Source organism: Periplaneta americana, chromosome 9, assembly GCF_040183065.1.
Source record: "Periplaneta americana isolate PAMFEO1 chromosome 9, P.americana_PAMFEO1_priV1, whole genome shotgun sequence".
Classification (NCBI taxonomy): domain Eukaryota; kingdom Metazoa; phylum Arthropoda; class Insecta; order Blattodea; family Blattidae; genus Periplaneta; species Periplaneta americana.
The window spans coordinates 167,952,928-167,975,775 of NC_091125.1; the positions used below are offsets into that span (position 1 = coordinate 167,952,928).

At 34.9% G+C, this 22,848-nt stretch overlaps 1 protein-coding gene across 3 annotated transcripts in view; it reads left to right on the forward strand.

The window, feature by feature from the left end:
* Window positions 1–10,837: 10,837 nt before the first annotated feature.
* Window positions 10,838–22,848, forward strand: part of tim (timeless) — a 200,764-nt gene continuing 188,753 nt past the window's right edge. For all 3 annotated transcript variants that reach the window (XM_069836319.1, XM_069836323.1, XM_069836324.1), the window contains exons 1-2: window positions 10,838–11,074; window positions 20,736–20,832. The gene's annotated coding sequence lies outside the window, so the exon portion shown is untranslated. The remainder of the gene's footprint in view (window positions 11,075–20,735; window positions 20,833–22,848) is intronic.

Genomic DNA, 22,848 nt, shown 5'->3' on the forward strand with positions numbered 1-22,848 from the left:
TGTAGTTGATTTAGAGCTTTAAGAGCAGAATTTTGAATTTTGTTGCTATGTCTGTAAGATCCAGAAGTCCACAAAACTATATCATCTGCAAATAGTGCTGTTTTCATGTTTGATTCCTCTAGGAGGGAGGGTAAGTCATTTATATAAATATTGAATAAAGTTGTGCTGAGGACAGCGCCCTGAGGTAGACCTCGATATGTTTGTAACTAGAAAGTGAGTTATTGAATTTAGTGGCAATGAATCGTTGACTAAGGAATTCTGATATCCATCTGAACATATTGCTGGAGATACCTAATTTCTGGAGTTTTAGTAATAATTTATTTCTCCAAACAGAGTCATATGCTAGCTGAAATTGTAACATTTTGACACAAAAAGTTTACTGGGATGTTATTCATGGTACCATGGAAACAGAAGTGTGAGTGGTTTTCCACGCTATCTGTCTCACTCTATTCACTGTTTAATGTGCCTCAAGGTTTTTCACGCAATAGCAATGGTAATATTGGGTACATGTAGTGCCATACGCAGAATTTTGCCAGTGGGTGTTATTATTAAAATTGTTTCATTATAAGTATTTTAAATATTATCATTATTAATAATATTATGTTTCGGTATATCTATACTAATAATAAATCTGTAGCCAAAATTTTTCTGGTAATTTTCGATTTTCTAAAAATAATTGGTGTTAACATGTATAATTAACCAACCTGAAACTGAAAATCGCTTTTTTTTTTATTTTTGTTTGTATGTCTATCTGTCTGTATGTTTGTTACCTTTTCACGCGATAATGGCTGAACAGATTTCAATGAAAATTTGAGTATAAATTAAGTTCGTTGTAACTTAGATTTTAGGCTATATGGCATTCAAAATACGTTATTTAAAAGGGGGATTATAAGGGGGCCTGAATTAAATAAATCGAAATATCTCGCTTATTATTGATTTTTGTGAGAAATGTTACATAACAAAAGTTTCTTTAAAAATGATTTCTGATAAGTTTTACTCTTTGAAAAAATTTGATAGGACTGATATTTAATGAGATAAATGAGTTTTAAAATTAAAATAACTGCCATCTAAGGCGGTGTATTGAAATAAAAATAAGGGGCCTTGGACACAACAATCGGAAGCTATGAAACATAGCCTACAGACAATGTTTCTGTGTTTGTATGAAGTAATATAGGAAGCTAAATTAACCGATGTGTATAATTAATTATTATTTCATCATTGGAAAGTGTAGTTTCTCTAGATGGACATAATGCTATAATGTTATTACAGTAACTTGTGAGTGAATTGAGGACAGGTAAGATTAAAATAGCTTCTTATTTACAGAAAACGTGATAGGTTATTCTGTATATTCATTTCCTGTATTTCTTAAAATAATGTTTATGAACATATTAATTTTTATCTCGGAGAATTAACGAACGAGAGTGTATTGATTTAGTATGCAGTAATAATACGTTAGCTTAGCAATCCATTATTTTATAATTCAAATTTTAACTATGCTCAATTGAATCGTGTTAAAATACATAAAATATATATGCAATAAATGCAATGCAAAAAAATTGGGTAATGAGCCAAGCAGATTATGTTGCGCTGTTGTAAAAGCTGTTCCTCCTGAGATTCAAGAGCTCCCACAACAAATTAAAAACTTTCTAATTCGAGTACATCCGTTACCAACACACTTTTTACATAATATAATATAATATCACAGTCTATTATATACAGTCGCGAAGCTCAATATGTAGTAAAAATGCAAACATGGGTAGTTGCCCACCACTAGGATCGCTACTATCGCCTCATCATCGCAAATCTCTCTCCTAGCAGCCGACAAAATATGTTAACACTTTCGTTGTGTTCTTTTGGAAAAATTAACACCTTCCTTCCATTATTGAAATATTAAATGCATAAAGTTAATTTGTTATTTTATTAATTATATTAAATTCCACCATAAACTCGAAGATACCTGCAAGAAATAAGTTAATATAATTTTTGTTTGTGCAAAACGAACTGAAATTTACTATAATAGCTTCACTCATTCAAGATTATAGCGATAATTAACTATGAAACCAATAAATATTAATTTGCATTTCCCTTTGCAACAATAATAATGGAAATATGAATTAAAGGAGTAACTTACGTGTACCGGTACTTGTAGTGTAGGCTTACGTAGTTAACAAAGTGGGATGAGGTTAAGCAATAATAATCACACCAGAATTGGAAATAAAACGTGATCAATAAATTTTATTGTAACAGACTTTTTCTATGTCTCTAGTAAAGTAACAAATAAAAATAACAACAAAATTAACAGCTATAATTAAAAACATATCCTTTGAAAAAAAAAAAAGTAGGCCTAAGCAATAATAATCCCACCAGAATTGAAAATAAAACGTGATCAATAAATTTCATTAAAACAAACTTAATTTTTCTACGTCTTTAGTAGAATAACCAGGGGCGTATTTTGTGGGCTACCGGGGGTAGCCCAAGGAAATTACAAAAGAAAAAGTTTATAATATAACATAATGTAATAATTTTGTATTATTAGTTTTACCATAGTAATTAAAATTAAAGTAATTGTTAGATATATTTTGTGTAATAATAGGATCAGCGGTAGCCCAAACCCTTTAACCAGTATACGCCACTGAAAATAACACATAAAATAATAACAAAATTAATAGCTACAATTAAAAATATATCCTCTGAAAAAAAAAGTAGACCTAACCTTTATTTCTCTGGAAATTTAGCAGCCTAAGTGACAGAACTTTAACAGGTATCTAATGTCCTTTCGGTTAGACTGAAACATTTCAATGTGAAATTTAAGGATATAATGTATTCTAACAGTCACAAAGAACTTCAAATTAACAGTTTTGTTTCTGCACAGAATTCTTGTGGAAACCCAGGAACCTTTCTGAATCTTTCGGAAATCGGGAAAAGGATAACTCTGGCCTCTTTCTCTTACTGTTGCTACAATTTATAGCACTACAAACGTCTCCTCCTTGTCCCATATTATTATTCCAGTTATTATATTTTAGCCATTAACATTTTAATTATAACCAATAACGAACATTTCACAAGCATCAATGTGAAATACGCAACGAGCTAGCACTCGATAGAAATACGACACAGTCCAAAGTCGACCATGGACAGTCTATTGTTTCTAGTTGCTAACCGCTTGGAGCTCTTTATCACGAGATTTGCAAAAAAACACCTCAAGCTTCGCGACTGTATATAGTAGACTGTGATAATATAAACAATAATAAATCTGTAGCCAAAATTTTTCTGTTAATTTTCTCTTTTCCAAAAATAATTGGTAATAACAATTAGTAACATGTTAAAGGAATTGTCATTGCACCAAATGAGTGGTCTCTGGATCAAAATGATCGCATTTCAATATTTTAAATACAATTTAAATTAAGTAACATATTAAACGATTTATCCTTCTATCAAACACGAATGTTCCCTGGATCAAACGTCCTATTTTAATTATGTAATTACTTTATATTTATTCCTAACGGGTGCAGCGGAGCGCACGGGTACGGCTAGTTTATTAATATTATACAGTGCTTTTCTTTCACACGGCGGCTCGCATGCCAGCCACAGCAGCTTGGACTCCCGCCAAAATAATTATAATATCCCCGCAAAATCGTCCTGAGTGGCGCAGTTGGTATAGCGCTGGCCTTCTGTGCCCGAGGTTGCGGGTTCGATCCTGGCTCAGGTCGATGGCATTTAAATGTGTTTAAGTGTGACAGGCTCATTCACTAGATTTAGTGGCATGCAAAAGAACTGCAGGACAAAATTCCGGCACACCGGTAACACTGATATAACCTCGGCAGTTGCGAGCGTCGTTAAATAAACCATAATTTAATTTTATCCCCGCAACTGTGTTCTGAACGTTCTCCAATATCATCATACTTCTCCTCAGTAAGAACTCGTTTTGTTACTCTTTGTTTTCTATCACAAATCGACCCCATTTCTCTGAATTTGTTCACAAGTCTTCGCACGGTTTTCCTTCTGTGGGATAGGTAAACCAGGAAATTGTGTTTCAAATCGCCATCTAACTTCCCTACAAGAGTTTATCATCATACGTGTGTCATACATAAAAATCCTTTGTGGTAATGTGTAATCGTGTGGAGGCATTATGTAAAACTGCGCAAGCACTGATAACACTCGTAACTTAATTAGCATTTAAAACTCGTACATTTATACGCATGAAACAGGAGCGAAACAAACTAGACAATGGCTTCAGTGCGATTGCTGTTTACTCACACAGCCCGCTGTTGCATGCCACACATGGGTGGCGGGAGTCCCGGCTGCAGTGATATAACTTTCGGCAGGAGTCCGAGATGCTGCGGCTGGCGTGTGAGCCGCCATGCACTAGCTGCAGTGTGAAAGAAAAGTACTGTACTATGCTCTAATAGAACATATTCATGAATGTCCTTATAAGATCTTTGAAACTTAATTTCTTCAGAGACGTCCAATTTTTAACAAATTTGTTAAATTTCATATTGTGTGGGCTTCATGGTTGGTACTAGGCGGTAGGTCTCTCTCTATGATAAAGATAGTATTGTTATAATTCGAACGTGTCGCAGCATCAAGCACAGGGATTATGTTGAAGGAGGGGTAGGAGGACTATACGTTATGTCAATGTAGATTTTGTTACTCTGACAGTGAAAAATTAGAGAAGAAAAACCGGTTATGGATAAAAAAAATACTCAAATCTTAATATATATATATATATATATATATATATATATATTTTTTTACAGTTCAAGGGGAGTTTTAAACCCGGTAACACCCCCTCCTCCTTGAATATGTTCCTGGGTATATCGATTATGTATACACAGTACGTGAATAGCAAATAAAGTACACTACACTATAGTGTGTTAAACATTGATGAATTCAGGGGATGACCCAGGGAGGAATTTCTCCCCTTTATTCCAGGATGTACCCCGAAGATTTCAGACTTTTTAAACTAAAAAATATATTTTATACAACATATTTGAATTTGATATAACAATAATAATAATAATAATAATAATAATAATAATAATAATATACAGTATTATTAATTTTACCTGGGAGAGTTAAGGTCGTAAAAATATTTGGGGTTAAGAGGGATGAAGTTACAGAAGAATGGAGAAAGTTACACAACACAGAACTGCACACATTATATTCATCACCAAACGTAATTAGAAACATTAAATCCAGACGCTTGAGATGGGCAGGGCATGTAGCATGTATGGGTGAATCCGAAAATGCATATACAGGGTGATTCACGAGGTTTTTACCGTTAGTAGTGGAGCATTTTTCTGAAGTGGTTTTGAACATATTTTCCTAATAAAGTCTTTTTCTATCTCTCATAATTTAGGAATAATCAGTGGCGTATACTGGTTTAAGGGCCTGGGCTACCACTGACCCTATTATTACACAGAATATATTTTAAAGTCCCTATAATAAAATTCCTTACCTATTTATATATGAATTCCAGACGTTTTGATTGGGACGAAAATACTTTGATGACTTCGTCATTGAAATTACAGTTGGGCCGCTTGCGAAGTTTCTGTAGAAATGACTTTTCAATGGACATGAGTGCCAAGCCGGATAAACGTTCTTGTGTATGAGTTGATCTACAGTAGGATTTTATTCTCTTCAACGCAGAAAATGTTCTTTCTACTGATGCTGACGTAGCTGGTATTGTCACAATTAATGTTGCCAATTTAAGGACTTCAGGAATAACTTGGTTCAGCTGGTTTTCATATATGGCAGATAATATTTCATGGATAGGTTTGTTCGAAAAATCAAAGACCTCTGCTGAATATATTACACTTAATTCATTTTTCAAACGTACTTGATCAAAGTGACTGTTATAGGACTGAAATAATTTGTTTAGTGCCTCATTCGGGAAGTTTTCTCTATAAGCAGAAAATTTTTGAGAATCTAGAAGATATGTGAACTGAAGCTTTCCATAATCAGAAAATCTGTCAGTAATTTCCATGTGCATACGATCTAGTATGCTGTAGTACAGCTGCCTGTATTTCAATTCATCATCTCCTTTTCTTCGCTTTAATGGTGGTTCCATTGTATTGGCTGAAGAATTTTCATTTTCCATATTACTCCATATGGACGGAAACCCACTACGTCTGAACTCGGATATAGTATTTTTTAACTTTGATACCTCTTGCAAGCAGTATGCTATGTCTAGACTTTTTGTCTGAAGAATATTGTAGAGCACATCTGTATGTGCGAACACTCTAGCATAGACTTCAAGAAGAAATATATTCTGAAACTGTGTGAAAAAAATACAAATATCCTTGAGCCTGCACAATTACATCATCAACCCAGTTTTCTTCAGAGTCATTACAAATGATATTTTCAAAGAAAGCAGTCAGTTGTTCTCTGTATTACTTTACTGTATTTACAAGCCGAGATGTAAAATTGCATCTAGTTGGTGCTACTTTTGGGAGTTTCTTTTTCATAAATTCTTGAGTTTTTCTGATCTTTTAGGAGATGATGAGAAAAATGCAGCTAAACCCGACAGTGTTTTGAAAAAAAAAATGCGGCATTCTGGAATGGATGAAGTAGTTTGTTGCAAAACTAAATTGAGAACATGGCTGTAACAATGGACAAATAGTGCTTGAGGATACTTTCCTTCAACTTTTGTTTTTAAGCCATTAATATTTCCCGCCATAACTGAAGCACCATCGTATGTCTGTGCAATTAACTTATTGCCGACATTGTATTCTGCTATAACACCTTCCACATGCTGAAACCAAGCAGTAGCAGTTTTGCCCGAACTGACATTTGTGAATCCTATAAACCGTTCTTGAACATTGGCAGTACTATCGACGTATCTTAAAACAGTGGACAATTGACTCTGATTAGAGCAGTCACTTGTTTCATCAACAACAAAAGGTGCTTCTTCTATTTCAGATTTTATGTTCTTTATCATAACCCCACTTATAGCAAATATTAAGTCATTATGAATTGCGGGAGAAGTACCACGAAATACTGTTGAACTCTCAAGATGATTGGCCAGTAAATGGCCAAATTCACTTAAGGAACTTAAATATTCAATATAATTTCCTCTATTGTCTGATTCCACACTCTCATTATGATCCCGAAAAGCCAATTCTTGTTTTCCTGGAAAGCAGACTGCGTTAATAAGATGCAGTAAAATCTCCCGATTTTTTTTCCACAGGAGCATTGTGTTGGTTGATATGTAGAGCTTTTTGCTTATCTAGCTGTAAATCAATTCTTGTCTTCCCAAAGTTTGCAAAGTTCATGCTGCTACAAATATGAGCTTTTGATTTGTTGTGTTTTAGGACTGCCGTTCGAAGGGAGTTCATATTAGAAAACCCCTCTTTTGACCACACATTAGTTTCGCGGCTAAATAACAAACATGGCCAGCAAAATAGTTTAGACAGTTTAGAACTACCACACAACCAATTCCACTTACCATATGATGTTGAAGTGAAATGGCGTGTGTACTCACGCTGTTTTTCTTTTACGTCCATGGACAAATTTAACTCAGGAGTTGGTCTTTCCATTTTCACAATTTCAACTTTCTCGTTGTATGTACGACGGTTAAAAGGCGCTTTTAATAAACCTTCTATTACACAGTCATTTTCAACACAAACCTCTCCAGAAACTTGTTCTGCCATATTTTTCACAATATCACTTAATTGGGAAATTAAAAACGTAATAATTCACAATTAATATAACTCTTAGACACTCGAACAAATCACAAATTTAAAATACTACACTGCAAGAACACAATTACATTCATGAGCTAGCGTGCTAAGCGTATTGTTGCTTCGCGCCTGCAAAGAAACCGATCACGAGAGCGGCAACTCGCTCGGCCTTACACTGCACGATGGAAACAGAAGAGAGCAGATGGGCAGTTGTGCGTCAGGACAGCGTGCGCGGTACGGTCACAGGCTACCTCACGTAGCAAGCGGTTTCTCCAGTGATGCCGCCTTGACAACTTGTTTCTTTTCGAGAGCAGAGAGCGCATATAAATCTAACAATTACTTTAATTTTAATTACTGTGGTAAAACTAATAATACAAAATTATTACATTATGTTATATTGTAAACTTTTTCTTTTGTAATTTCCTTGGGCTACCGCCGGTAGTCCGCAAAATACGCCCCTGGGAATAATAAGCAATTTTCTAAATGTGTTGGTGCGAATAGAGCTCTCAAACATCAGCACATGGTTATTACTAACAGGGGAGGATGAAAGATCTCGTGTACCAGATTAAGGTAAACACACGCTGCAGCAATCATCAGGAACAGCCCTGATGAGTTAAGGAATGCGACACACGCGGCTCATAAGCATGCGGCCAAGTGTATGGAGGTAAAAGGATACACGTTTGAAAATGTAAAACTAAGAGTTGATGAGTAGAATGAATTTTACAAGTAAGCAGTTATAAGAGTGGGAACTGTACCCATTTTTTTTTGTGTTTTCTGTAGTGATATTAAATTTTGCCTCTAATTTCAAATTTTCAATAACCTGTAGCAACAGCGGTCATCAGCACATCGGGCTAGCATCTTTTATCCGTGAATAAGAGACTGCACTATGGTGCATCCGTAGCTGCTGGCAGGTATGCTCTCTCTCTCTCTTTCTGCCTGCTGCATGATAGGGCATATGATGTTGCACCGAATACCCTTTACCCATTTCACCGAGTGCTGACGACCACTGTTTTAGATGTTTCGCGACTGTGAATCCTTGGACATTTTTTTGCTCTCAATTTTTGCTGTGTTATATGAGTCCGTTATTATTACCGGTATCCGTTTCTTCCAAAGCATTCCAGACTTAACTGAGAAGCATAATGACACTGGCTTTTGTAGGTGAACGTGTAATATATAGTACATTTCTAGGTTCACATCACTTTTTTTTTCTATACATTTTGATTACACAACTTAACACTATATTACTTCGGAAAATGGAAAAATTTAACACGAGAAAGGACATAATACGTTTTCCGATTTTTTTTTTCTAAATAATCTGAGTAACATAGTACAGATGGCCCAACATAGACTGACCAGTAATGAAGCCAGCCAGTTCTTCCGCTTCTAAATATTTACACTCTGTTTCGATTTATTGTTTAAAATTATTCCATAATAATAAAATTCTCAGTTCACAGCTGTAGTTTTCGCAATTGTTCTTGTCACTTATTTTGTGAATGACTTATTATGGTTTTTTAAAAATTCATTAGGGATATTAGCCCCTTTGAAGCAGTCTTGAAACAAATTTATTAAACATTTATGAAGCTTATCTGTGCTGTATTTTTATTTACTTAGCAAATACATCACTAGGATCTTAGTATACTCCATTTTTGAGCGTCTTGCGTAATTTCGTAATATTATTTAGATATTCTCTAAAGTTTTTATTTTATTGGGTTATTTTACGACGCTGTATCAATATCTAGGTTATTTAGCGTCTGAATGAAATGGAGGTGATAATGCCGGTGAAATGAGTCTGGGGTCCGGCACCGAAAGTTACCCAGCATTTGCTTGTATTGGGTTGAGGGAAAACCCCGGAAAAAACCTCAACAGGTAACTTGCCCCTGCCGGGATTCGAACCCGAGCCAGACGCGCTGACCGTTACTCCACAGGTGTGGACTATTCTCTAAAGGAGAGGAGACAATACTTAATTCTGATTTATCTTCATTGCGGTGAACTTTGCTCTACTTTCCTTTCATAGATTTTTTAAAGTGCTATTCTTATTTTGGGGATATTATATTCCTTCCACGCAATCAATTTCCAACAGTCTTTACTCCTTCTTACCCCTATGTAAGTGTTGATTTTATTACAGTTCCTTACCCATATTCGATTTTTCTCTTAAGTAGGCAATTCTCTTTTTTCCTTACTTTCACATAGGCTTATTTTATTTTTTTTTTAGATTATTCTGTTGAGGTCTTAGTTGTTAAATATTGTAGGTAATTTGTTATTTGCACATGATTTCTCAATAAATTCTTCATATTACCAGTATGGTATGGTTTGTTCCTCATTTTACTTCTTATTGTACTAAGGCTTTTTTTATGCCGCATGGATGAATTCTTTAATATTATTGGTATTAGCCTTCTGTATTGTTAAAATTGTTCGCTGTAAGAATTTTTATGTGGATCATTATTCTGCCCTCATGATCCGAACTATCTAAATTATATTGAATTTGTTTTTTCGACTCAAATCAAATATACTGAGTATATATATATATATATATATATATATATATATATATATATATATATATATATATATATATATATATATATATATATTTCTTGTAGTAATTATCGCGGGCGATCTAATGCTTCGAACATTGAGGAATTTATTCTATGGCTTCGAGATTACTTCCGTATATTACAGTACCGGTAATTAAACGCAAGGCAGCCGTTTATTCTTTCCTGAGCTTTGTGCCGTTCATGAATGTTCTGTGTATTCTGTGTATAAAATTCCAGAAAGTTCCGTATTTTACACTGGACGCTATACGTTATTAAAACAGTTTTCTCTGATTAATTGCTTTGTAAGCTCTTGCATGCACTTCGCGCTGAAAAAAAGAATAAGGAAATACACGTAAATTTATGTACATTGCGCATACGCAGAAGATAAATATTGGACATTCGTTGCCAACATAACAATATTATTTAACTGTTACATATGCAATTTCTTATTCAATTAGTAATTAAATGTATTAGTGTTATTAAATTATACTTATTACTTTATGTTTATTTCTGTACCATGTTCGTGTGAACGAATTAAATATCCCAATGTTTCGTTTATTTTATAGAATATAGTTGTGTATGACGTTGGTTGCGCTTAGCGGAGGAGAGGGGATACCGATTGTCACGTTGTGTGTTCACGTGCGAGGAGTATCCGTAATATGCAATGTAGCAAATGTCCCGTACGTTGAAGTGGAACGTTGTATTAATAACTAACAGTGACAATACAGATGCGTTAAGGAAACGAACAAAATATAGTAGGACTCGATAAAACGATTGGATATTTGCTTCGATCAGTTTATAAGCAATCAGGTCGCGCGTATCAGCATCTCTTTCCAAGTGCGTCTTCTCCGTAATTGGGTATGTATTGAAACTGCCTTAACTTAACTTAAAGTTATATATTTTGTGAAGATAATTACTTTTGTTTAATTATTTAATCTTAAAATACGGCTTTTCATTTTGGAGAATGTTAATTATCATGTGGAATTAACCCTTTCATTTAGTGCTTCGAATTTATTATAGCGTCTATTTAAACTTGAAACCAATCGGAGTTCTTGAGATCTATTTAAAGATCACAGCAAAATGATGTGTTGACTTTGGCTACTGCTTTGTCGTGTTAATATTAAAAAACGTCCTGTATTGTATTTTAATGTGTATCCATTGCAGCACTAGTGTCTATATCCCAATGTTTATTCTCGTACCTTTTCGTAACGTAAAGATTCGATTGCAGATATTATACTAGCAGAATCTCATAGTCTGCTGTTGAATGGGATGTTAATATAGTCAGCTGGTCTAGTTTCAGATGAAATGTCACTTTCACTTTTTGCTTATAAAGTATCTAAACAGCAACGCATATAACAGTGGTGACTAGTATACTAATAATAATAATAATAATAATAATAATAATAATAATAATAATAATAATAATGCAATTTTTAAATTAATTTTTTCCAGTGGTTTTGAAGATTACCGAATTATAAAGTAGGTGAAGGTTGAATTGAAATATTTGTGTGTTGTTTTTAATTATTTTTCATCAAGACATCACGGCTTTTTTATCCCCCGAATCGTCCATCCTCGCCACATGTTCAGCCCATTTTAACCATTGTGCTCAAATCATGCTCGTAATCGTAATATATTTTGTTCAGTCCGTTATAATAATTATACTTCTCCACCGACCATTATCTCAAACTGGACAGGTTATACGGATGTGTGTTACTAAAAATAAAAATAATATTTTAGTATGCATGAAACTTTACTTTCAGACATGAAATGGTTACTGATAACGTGAGGATAAAGGAAGTACTGTGAATCGCGTTGCAGTCTGTAGATAAAAAAGTTTGTTTAAATTTTAACATCCTTGAAAGAATGAACAGTAATCTGTAGGCTATATAAACAAACAATACTTTTTAAAGTATATTTTTTATAACGACATAATTAATATTTGGCGTTTTATAGTGACTGACATTAACTCGGTTCCGTCTAGTATTGACAGTAGGCCTATATCTGGTAATTTTTAAATTGTGATAAACTGATGAGCGTTCACCAGTTTCGAATTTGGAGTATATTGGAATATAACATTTTAAAATACGTATAAAAGCTCTAAGTAAACATAGATTAAAATCAATGCCATCGAAGTTGCAGACGGTTTTTTTACTTTCATTGGCGGCGTAGTAGAGTAACTGCAGTAGGACTACATCAAATTTAATGTGAAAGAGAGTAAATCTCGCATGTGTTTACATTTTATGCAAAGGGGCAGAGGAAGAGGCCGCCATTTGACTCTTTTGCATTTCGCCTCGTTTTTCAAATTGTTTCCTCGATTCTGTTATAATGCACTTACCACACTTGTATCGCAATATACTATTAATTCGCTGACTGTGAATAAAACCATTAAGTTTCCTAAGGGCGATGAAAGAAAGACCAGTTTAGATTCCAGTCATGGATAAACTATTTTTTTCTGTCTGCTTTTGGTTTTTCTTCATCTTCCAATACCACGATTTCTCTTTTCGTTCATATTCATCATCTACAAGTTAATTTATCCGGAAGTGGTGCACGTGAAACATAATATTTTTAACAGCAAATTAACAGGTCTTTATTTGAAATCAGCATAAAATGATCGTAGGTTCGAAATCTATCCTAACGATTTTTTTTAGTTTGTTTCTTACCGATACGTAAGATGAAGAGATAATAAAATGAATTGGACAGTATGTTTCTAGACCCGTAAGTTTTGAAGAAATAAATTATGCTGCATATGCAGAATTATTTTTGCTTTTTATCAGTAAAATTGTGTCCGCACCTACTACGTTATATAGGATGTGGTAGTGGGATATGACTGTTTTTAGAACACACTCGTTGCTAGCGGTTTTGAGTGAAGGAATCAGCAATGTTGGTAATGAGATCCCGAAGCCATGCAATTATTTTTCTCATTGTTGTGAAAGACGATACTGATAACTGGTCTATGGCAGAACGTGTGTTCGCTGTAGGAACTATTTGAAGTTGAAATCGATCACTTGTATGCAGAATTGACTTTAATATCGCACGGCATGAAAGAATTCCGTCCCGAAACACTATCCTAAAGTGGGTGAGTAAATTTAACAATTCTGACAATGTTTGTGATAAATTTGTTGGTAGTACAAAAACGTCCGCACTCCTGAAAACACTGCGAGAGAGAGAGAGAGAGAGAGAGAGAGAGAGAGAGAGAGAAGCTGTGCAGCAAAGTCCAACTCGCTCTGCAAGGCGCCAGTCAATGGCTTTGAATCTATCGGACTGTGACCTCAAATGTCATCCATATAAAATTCAAGTTTTGTATCATGTTAACCCTAGGATGCATGAGCTACTTTTCCTACACATTTACATAACATGGGTCCATTGGACCCGTATGCTATTTAATGAGGAAGTACACATAAAAATGGAATAATATTAATCTATTATTTAATTGAATTTGAATTTAGGATGTTTTGTGGAAAATAATATAAATTTTTATAACTAAGTAACATGTGAATATACAAATACATAATTCTATTCATTTATTTCTACAAGATAGTAATGTAGGTTCCTAATGTTTTTCTTTGGGCAAAGAAAATAATATAGTTTTATAACTAAGTAGCGAATGAAAATAAGTTCTTATTACAACACAAACACATAATAATAATAATAATAATAATAATAATAATAAATAATCCTTGGCGCTATAGCCCACGAAGGGCCAAGACCAACTAGCCGGCTGCTGGCCTCACAGCCACATGCCGAAGCAGAGGTGGACGGTCATCCAAACAGAATGGAGGTATCGTGTGGTTAGCACGATGAGCCCCCCAGCCGTTATAACTGGTTTGCATAACCGGATTTCTTTACCTATCGTAGCTCCCCAATTGCATCACGATGCTGGATGGGCACCGGTCCCATACACTGGCCGACATTTCATGAGAAAATGTCTTCCCCCATGATCACTCGAACCAGCGCGCATTCCATAGCGTGAGTCCTAGGCAGGATGCCTTAGACCACGACGCCACGACAACACAAAGAAATATATTTATTTATAAGATAATAATGTAATATATCCACGAGGTAGAAGAAGAAGAAGAAGAAGAAGAAGAAGAAGAAGAAACAGTAAGGAATAACCACTCAAGTACAGGTATATCTTTTCAGTCTTTACACTTATTGCACACGATTGTACTATGATTCTGACAAACATTATTTGTACACTTGTAGCAGATAGATTCGGTATTTCTATCTGTCGCTGTAGGACACAGGAAATATCTCCTCTTCTTGTTTTGATGGTTGCCACTACTTTGTTATTACTTTGCACACTACTACCTAGGTTAGTGATGAACTTTTCCATGTCCACATAAATCGACTTATGCAGATTGAACGATCTTCTAATGATGTATGGTTGGACCATTTTCAATTTTCATTGACATCTCTTTGATGAACAGTCTTCACTTGTGTAAAAGTCCTTTATGGTACCTGGGGTGCTGGATACAATACAGAATGAATGCATTTAGAGCAGTAACGTCCAAAATGTTACACCAAAGCTCCATGGGCCAGCGTTTGGTTTCCATTTTACAAGTATAATTGTGCACTTTCTGATCCATGACATCAACACCACCCTTAGTGCAACTGTAGAATTTTACAATCTCAGGTTTCTTTTTGGGTGATGTTCGTGAACAGCATTATCAGAATAACTTAGCAGAATAGCGCATTTGTTTTTCTTTGGGCATAAACTAACTATTGTCATGTTGTTGTGAATACAAATATACTTTTGTTCACTGGTCGATTTTGCATTGGAATTCATTTCTTTTCCAATGTCTCTCTTGTTTTTGCCTAATTGATCCCACAATTGTCACTTTCTTCTCCAACATATATTGCGCCAAAGGTACATTTTATAAAATAATTGTCCATGGTGATATTTCGGGCTGTACCAAGTACACAGCGAATTAGAAACTTCACAATATTCAGAGCCAAATCCTTCTGTGGCGGTTCTCCGAATTTTTTTCCCCTGAATATACAATCCCGTGAACAGCATAACCAGTTTCTGCTTCACACATCCACATAATTTTCATCTCGTATTTCGCTGGCTTCTTTGGCATAATATTGTACAAAACTACAACGGTCTCTAAACAAAACCAGCAATTCATTTATTGTGACATTTGGTTGTGGGACCATTACTTTTCTGCATTGTTCCGTAAATATTTGCCACACATAAGAAATAAGAACAAGTTTGTCTGTTTCTAATCTAACCTTCTGTGTTCTCTTATCAAAGAATATTATAAATCTTCTCATAGCTTCAAAATGATTCACAGACATTGTAGCTCTATAAAATGGATTGGAAAATTTCCCAAGAAGTTATTCTCTTATTCGAACATCCCAAGATTTGTCTGCTCTCATATGCAACAAAATTCCAAGAAAAGCAATCATTTCATCTATAGATAATTCTTGATATTTTATTTTCTTTAGTAGATAAAACCTTTTTGCTTCTAAGTTGATACATCTCGAAATTTCATCCAAAATATTCTGTGGGATAAATAATTCCCAGGCACCTCTGAGAGTAGCATTTCCTATACCCCTAGAAGGACCTGATATAAATCTTACAAAGTTGTGGACAGGAGGTTTACTCTGAGCAGGGGTTTCTGTCCTACATATCATCCCACTAGAAGCAACATATTCTCCTCTATGTGTTTTGATTGTCGACTGTTGTCAAATAGGTATCCACAATTCATCTTCATTCTCACACCATCACTATCCAGTTCTGCAGAAGAAACTTCATCTTCATCCGGATTATTGTCATCAATTGCTGGAGATATATATTCCTAATCGTCGTCCGAAATTTCACTTTGCAGCTGTAGAAATCTTGCCAACTCATGAAAATATGCTCTAGTAGTTCATAGGATTCTGTTTAGATGGCAGACTACAATAATTCTTACGATAATACAACAATTTAAGCAATGGGTCTATTGGACCCATGTTATGTAAAAGTGTAGTATATATGAACACGAATAAAAAACATATATAAAATAAATGAATAAAATACCAAATGTGCTATAGTTGTATAAAGGAAGTAACAAGAGTAGCATACCTAGTGGATAGAGTCACACTGTGAATTAGTTATTTAGATAATAATTATTAAATATTCCGCCGGGTCCAATGGACCCATGTTATGCATCCTAGGGTTAAACCCACTGATACACTTCCTCGATTGCAGTTTTATAGACAGTTTACTAACATTTTGAATGCTAATCCGGATATTCTGAACAGACTGATAATGTCGGATGATGCTCATTTTCATCTTTCTGGTTATGTAAATAAACAGAATTTCTGGTACTGGGGCGATGAACAAAACTTTCAAGTGTGGGAAGAACCACTTGTACAGCCCAAAAGTAACGGTTTGGTATGGCGTCTCAGCCTTAGAAATTATCGGCCGGTATTTTTTCGAAGAAGATGGTCGTACTGTGACGGTCAGCTCAGAGTGATATCAATAAATGTTCACAATGTTGGAAATTCCTGATGAAATTAATTTTAATGACGAATTATGGTTCCAGCAAGCTGGCGCCACAGCGCACACTGCTCATGGTTCAATGAACTGTCTGCGAAACATGTTTCCGGGACACAATTTCACGATTTGGAGACATTGCCTGGCCGCCAAGATCTCCTGACTTGACTGCAGCTGATTACTTTCTATGGCACCATCTCAAAAGTAGGGTGTATCGCAACAAGCCTCGCACCATCATCCAGCTGAAACAAAACATAACGAACGAAATTAGTGCCATCGAACCTGTTTTGTTGGGGCGAGTTATGCAGAACTTTCGGAGGAGATTGCAGGAATGTATTCGTTGCATTGGAGGCTGCTTACGAAATGTGGGCCGTATTCATAGACATTTTTAGCGCGGGCTTCCGGTGGATGATCAACGAAACTAACGTTTTTCATATTCATAAACCAATGTTAGCGATATGAATAATTCGTCCCTCCTCTGGCAAAGTCGGGGCTAGTTTAGCACGCTCGTAGCGGGGCCAGCGAAATGTCTATGAATAGCACCCGTAGTTTTTAAAAAGTAATCAGACATTAATAAATTGCATTGTACTAGATTACTTCCAGTATATGTGTTTTCTTTTAATTTGTCTTGAGTATCTCACAACAGGGCTATAAAAACCGTCATATCCCACTGCCGCACCCTGTATTAATAAAAAATAATAATAATAATAATAATAATTTATTTTAGCTGGCAGAGTTAAGGCCGTAAGGCCTTCTCTTCCACTCAGCCAGCTATATTAATAGCAAGTGGATGCAAATTACGTATCGTATAAGTAGGATAAGAAGTTAAAGTTTAGGCCTGTTTGTGGAAACTGAAAATATAGTGTAAAGTGGAGTAAACTTGGCCATAATACAAAATAAGTGAATGTATGAATAAATAAATAAAGCAATAAATAAATGTAAAAATAAAAATAAATTGTGATAGCCCTATTTGTAACTTAATACAATGTAATATAAAATGGTTAAGAAATTGATTCGTAATTGACTTTAAAAATACAGTATGTTCAGTGCATCTGCTACGATTTAATTTTTTTATGGTCGGGTTTACCCCAGCGGTCAAGTTTACCCCAGTTTACGGTATGGAAAATAGTTAATTTTAGAGGAAATACGGGGGTAGTACGTGACGCCAAGTACCCTATAAAGTCTTCCCTAAAAAAGGGTCCCTCCTTAAACAAAAACTGAAATTACGCCCCTGTTACACACTATTGTGCAATACAATTTTCGTACCACTGCAAACAAAACTACAATACGAATGTGAGAAAGAAATTGTATCGTAGAAGACAGCAAAATCATTCCCCAACTAATTCCTACACCATATTGTGATTTACTGATCATTAATCCAAAAAGGTCTCTTAGTAGACAGAGAAAACTCCTTCAGGCTTCTTGATCGTCATCTCGATCGAGATCTCTACTGTGTTTTGAAGCTTATAGTTCTTTATGCCCGACCATGCCGAAATGTAGTAATTATACACCTGGTAGCAGCCCTTTAATGGACCTCATTAAAGTACATTTATTCATTAAAGTTCAAGTGTTCCACCAATAAGAAAACACCATTGTAGCAATATGAAAGCGCAAGTATCGATTATTCTCTGATATGCAATCGAAAGACAACTAGCGAAACGTCACGGAGGCTGGAAATCCAATACTGTCGCAGAAGGTTATGTTCTGTTACTATAATAATTAGCGTTAATTGTAAATAATATTCAAATAAATTCAATTTATCATCTCGTTTTTCAATGTCTAAATCAATTTGAAGGTTATATCGAGATTAATGTTTATTTTACTCTCTAGATTACATCAAGGTCAATGACATTTGTCTCGGAAAAAATCAATAATTTCGCGTCTGCGCACATCTCACAATTTACGAGATATTGCACAAGGTCATTTCCGCTCCCCAGTCAGATAAGAATAACATGAATACTTATGAGTAATTTCAAGTTAGAAATATGGTCGAGCATAAGAAGTCTTATGAAACTTGCCTATAATGGTAATTAAGACGCTCGTATGAAAATTATGAAACTCGCTTGCGCTCGTTTCATAAACATACTCGCGTCTTAATTACTACCATTATAGGCTCGTTGCATAATGTACTATTATTACGTTCCGAGTGCTCGTGATTTTTTAAACAGAATTAACCGATAATTCACTCTAAGAGCACATTTTGAGCAATAATTTTTATGTACAGGTACAGAAATGAATGAAATTATTTTTCTTCTTCTTTACTCACGTCAGCACTACTTTTGCTTCTCTGCCTGACCGCATTAAATGTCTCCATTCTCCATTTCAATAGCTCCAGTCAATTCCCTCTTTCAGTATAATTTATAGGAACACAGTAAACATGTGATTTTTCTCTTTCTTTTTTACGGAGGAGAGACCCGAAGGCTTAGGCTCATTCACAATGAAAATTAAACATAACGTAAGCGTTAACTTATGAATATAAACGTTACGGTAAAATCAAGAAGTCATACCATCATTCACGGTGGGAACATAAACATAACAGCTAACATACTTGGTAACCATGGAAACATAACAACGACGCCATTTCCTCATATTCTGTCGTATACTTCAGCGCTCCACGATTGTGTTTTGTTTGCAAATCACGTAAGCATAAGCATGAAAGTTTGGAGTTTGCAAACTTTCATGTTAACGTCTTACGGTAATGTTTATGTCAATGCTTATGTGAATCATTGTGAATGATCCCATTTTGTAGCCTGGGCGCAAAATTCTGTGTTTATGTTACGGTTATGTTTAATTTTCATTGTGAATGGGCCTTTACACTTCAGCCTGTTCTGTGAGTGATATTTTTAATAATCACAACCATTAAATTAACTAACAAGTCACCTATGTTTTTTAATTGGTTATTTTACCACGCTTTATCAACTGCACACTGGTTATCTAGCGTCTGAGTGAGATGAATGTGATAATGCCGGCGAAATGAGTCCAGGGTCCAGCGCCGAAAGTTGTCCAGCATTTACTCTTAATGGGTTGAGGGAAAACTCCGGAAAAACCCCAACCAGCTAACTTGTCCCGACTAGGATTTGAACCCGGGTCCGCCCGTTACACGATCAGGCATGCTAAACGTTACTTCACAGCGGTGGACGTCACATATGAGCGTATTCCGAATCTCAGCGCTGAGCAATCTGATGGCATCACGGTGTTCCGAATTTCAACGATGACGTCACTGATGCTCCACCGGTGTCGCAGCGGTTCCATCAGCTTGCAGAGGTGGTGGCAGTATTCATCAGTGAATCTGATTGGTTCTTGTATAGGGCGGGAATTAGCAGACGAATGACATCGTGCACTGTTGTGTCATGGCGGTGTGTTCTGCTTTAGTTCTGCTGTATTGTTTGTAATGAGCACAGCGTAAAAAAAAAAATGTTAATGGCTTATGAGCGAAAATGTCAACGGACCAGTTAATACTACCGGTTCAAGAAATAAATTGTTTATGCTCTCTTTTCTTTGAACGAGAGCACAGTACTGAAATTTCGCAAAATCTTGCTAGCGTAGCACAGATAACAACTTGTACAGCCACCATGTTAGCCATTGAACCTTCCAGCAGTTTTGTTCCCACTTCGCTGCAGCGTGACGTCATCGATGTCCACCGGTCCGGTGAGATTCGGAATACGCTTTATGTTAAGAATGAAACATTTACGAAGCAGTGCTTCAAATAATGCGTGTTGCATACTAGTAGGAATGATTTCATTCTTATTGCTTAGATATCGTAATTTCTGCCATGCAGTAGTTTCAAAAATTAAGTGCTGAATTTCAAATTTGAATCATTACATGACTTTTGCACGATTAGTAAAAATCTCAGTTTGTGAAATTTCTTCAGGTATTTCAGTTTCTTTGATGTTTTTAAATGTCCAACAATTGTGTTGGTGTAGAGAAACTTCTTTGAAGTTGGCATCACTGTATTGATGGTGGTAGATTTACTGACTAGAGTGTTGTGGGTAAATTCGCAGTGTGTGTCCAAGATTAACGTGTGTTTATTATTTGCAGATGTGATGGTAAAGGACGTTGGTCAAATGATATTAGTATTCTTGCGCAGTCAACCTGGATAACTTCCCTCACAATATTTTTCATCCGTATTCAGATGGTGAGTAAAATAACTATTTATATACCGGTAGTTACTTTTTTTTATATATCTCAGTACTATTGTGTACCTTGCAGGTTATATTTTGAGTGGCTGCTAAGAGTTTTTATAAAAAAAATATTGGAACAAACTTTGGGAACGATTTCTCCACACGTCCTATAAACATTTGGTATGTCCGGAAATGTCTGGCTGAGTTGTTATTGAAAGGGACATTCATTACGTTTCGAAATGTAATCCAACAACTTAAATTTGTTCCACATAATAACTTTCGCGGACAGTCGATTGTTGCTATCGGTACATGTCTATCCACTGTCGCCCTACAATCTCGCTAAAATTTCAACAAAAAGTAGCTAAATCTCTCCAAATTTTGTTAAAAAATCCCCAGAAATGTCGCTAAAAATTAATAATAGCCTAAATATCTATACTAATAATAAATCTGTAGCCGAAATTTTTCTGGTAATTTTCGATTTTCCAAAAATAATTGGTCCTAACATATATAATTAACCACCCTCAAACCGAAAATCGCTTTTTTGAAATTTTTGTTTGTATGTCTGTCTGTATGTTTGTTACCTTTTCACGCGATAATGGCTGAACGGATTTCGATGAAAATTGGAATATAAATGAAGTTCGTTGTAACTTAGATTTTAGGCTATATGGCATTCAAAATACATTATTTCAAAGGGGGGTTATAAGGGGTCTGAATTAAATAAATCGAAATATCTCGCTTATTATTAATTTTTGTGAAAAATGTTACATAACAAAAGTTTCTTTAAAATAATTTCCGATAAGTTTTATTCCTTGAAAAATTTTGATAGGACTGATATTTAATGAGATAAATGAGTTTTAAAATTAAAATAACTGCCATCTAAGGCCGTGTAATGAATTAAAAAACAAATGACTTCGTCTATAAGGGGCCTTGGACAGCAACAATCGAAAGCTATGAAAGACAGCCTACAGAGAATGTTTCTGTGTTTGTATGAAGTAATATCGGAAGCTAAATTAACCGATTTGTGTAATTAATTATTGTTTCACCATTGGAAAGTGTAGTTTCTCTATATGGACATAATGCTATAATGTTATTCCAGTAACTTGTGAGTGAATTGAGGACAGGTAAGATTAAAATAGCTTCTTATGCACAAACAACTTGATAGGCTATTCTGTGTATTCGTTTCCTGTATTTCTTAAAATAGTGTTTATCTCTGAGAATTAACGAACCATAAGAGTGTATTGAGTTAGTATGCAGCAATAATATGTTAGCTTAGCATTCCATTATTTTATAATCCTAATTTTAACTATGCTCAATTGAATCGAGCTAAAATACATAAAATACATATGCATTAAATGCAATGCAAAAAAATGGGGTAATGAGCCAAGCAGATTATGTTGCGCTGTTGTAAAATAAAATTTGTTGCTCCTGAGATTCAAGAGCCCCCATAACAAATTAAAAACTTACTTATCGGTGTACATCCGTTATCAACACAATTTTTATATAATATAATATAATATAATATAATATAATATAATATAATATAATATAAGTAATTTAAGTTATTTGAAGGGTTCATAACCATAGTAGCCCAAGCGCCATTTACTGAATACGTAGAAAACAAGGGCTAAAATTAAGTTATTATCATAATTCAATGGAAACATATAGCAAGTAAAATAAAGTGTACACATTAAATCTAAATGATATGTCAGTCTTCATTAAAGTATGGATGCATGTAATAAAAATTAAGAAACATGTTAAAGGAATAAATTGTCATTGCACCAATGAGTGGTCTCTGGACCAAAATGATCGCATTTTAATTATTTAAATACAATTTAAATTAAGTAACATATTAAACGATTTATCCTTCTATTAAACACGAATGTTCCCTGGATCAAATGCCCTATTTTAATTATGTAACTACTTTATATTTATTTCTAACGGGTGCAGCGGAGCGCACGGGTACGGCTAGTCACTAAATAAAAATAAGAAAAACATACATATGCGGAGAAAAATATAATTTTCTCGCCGTC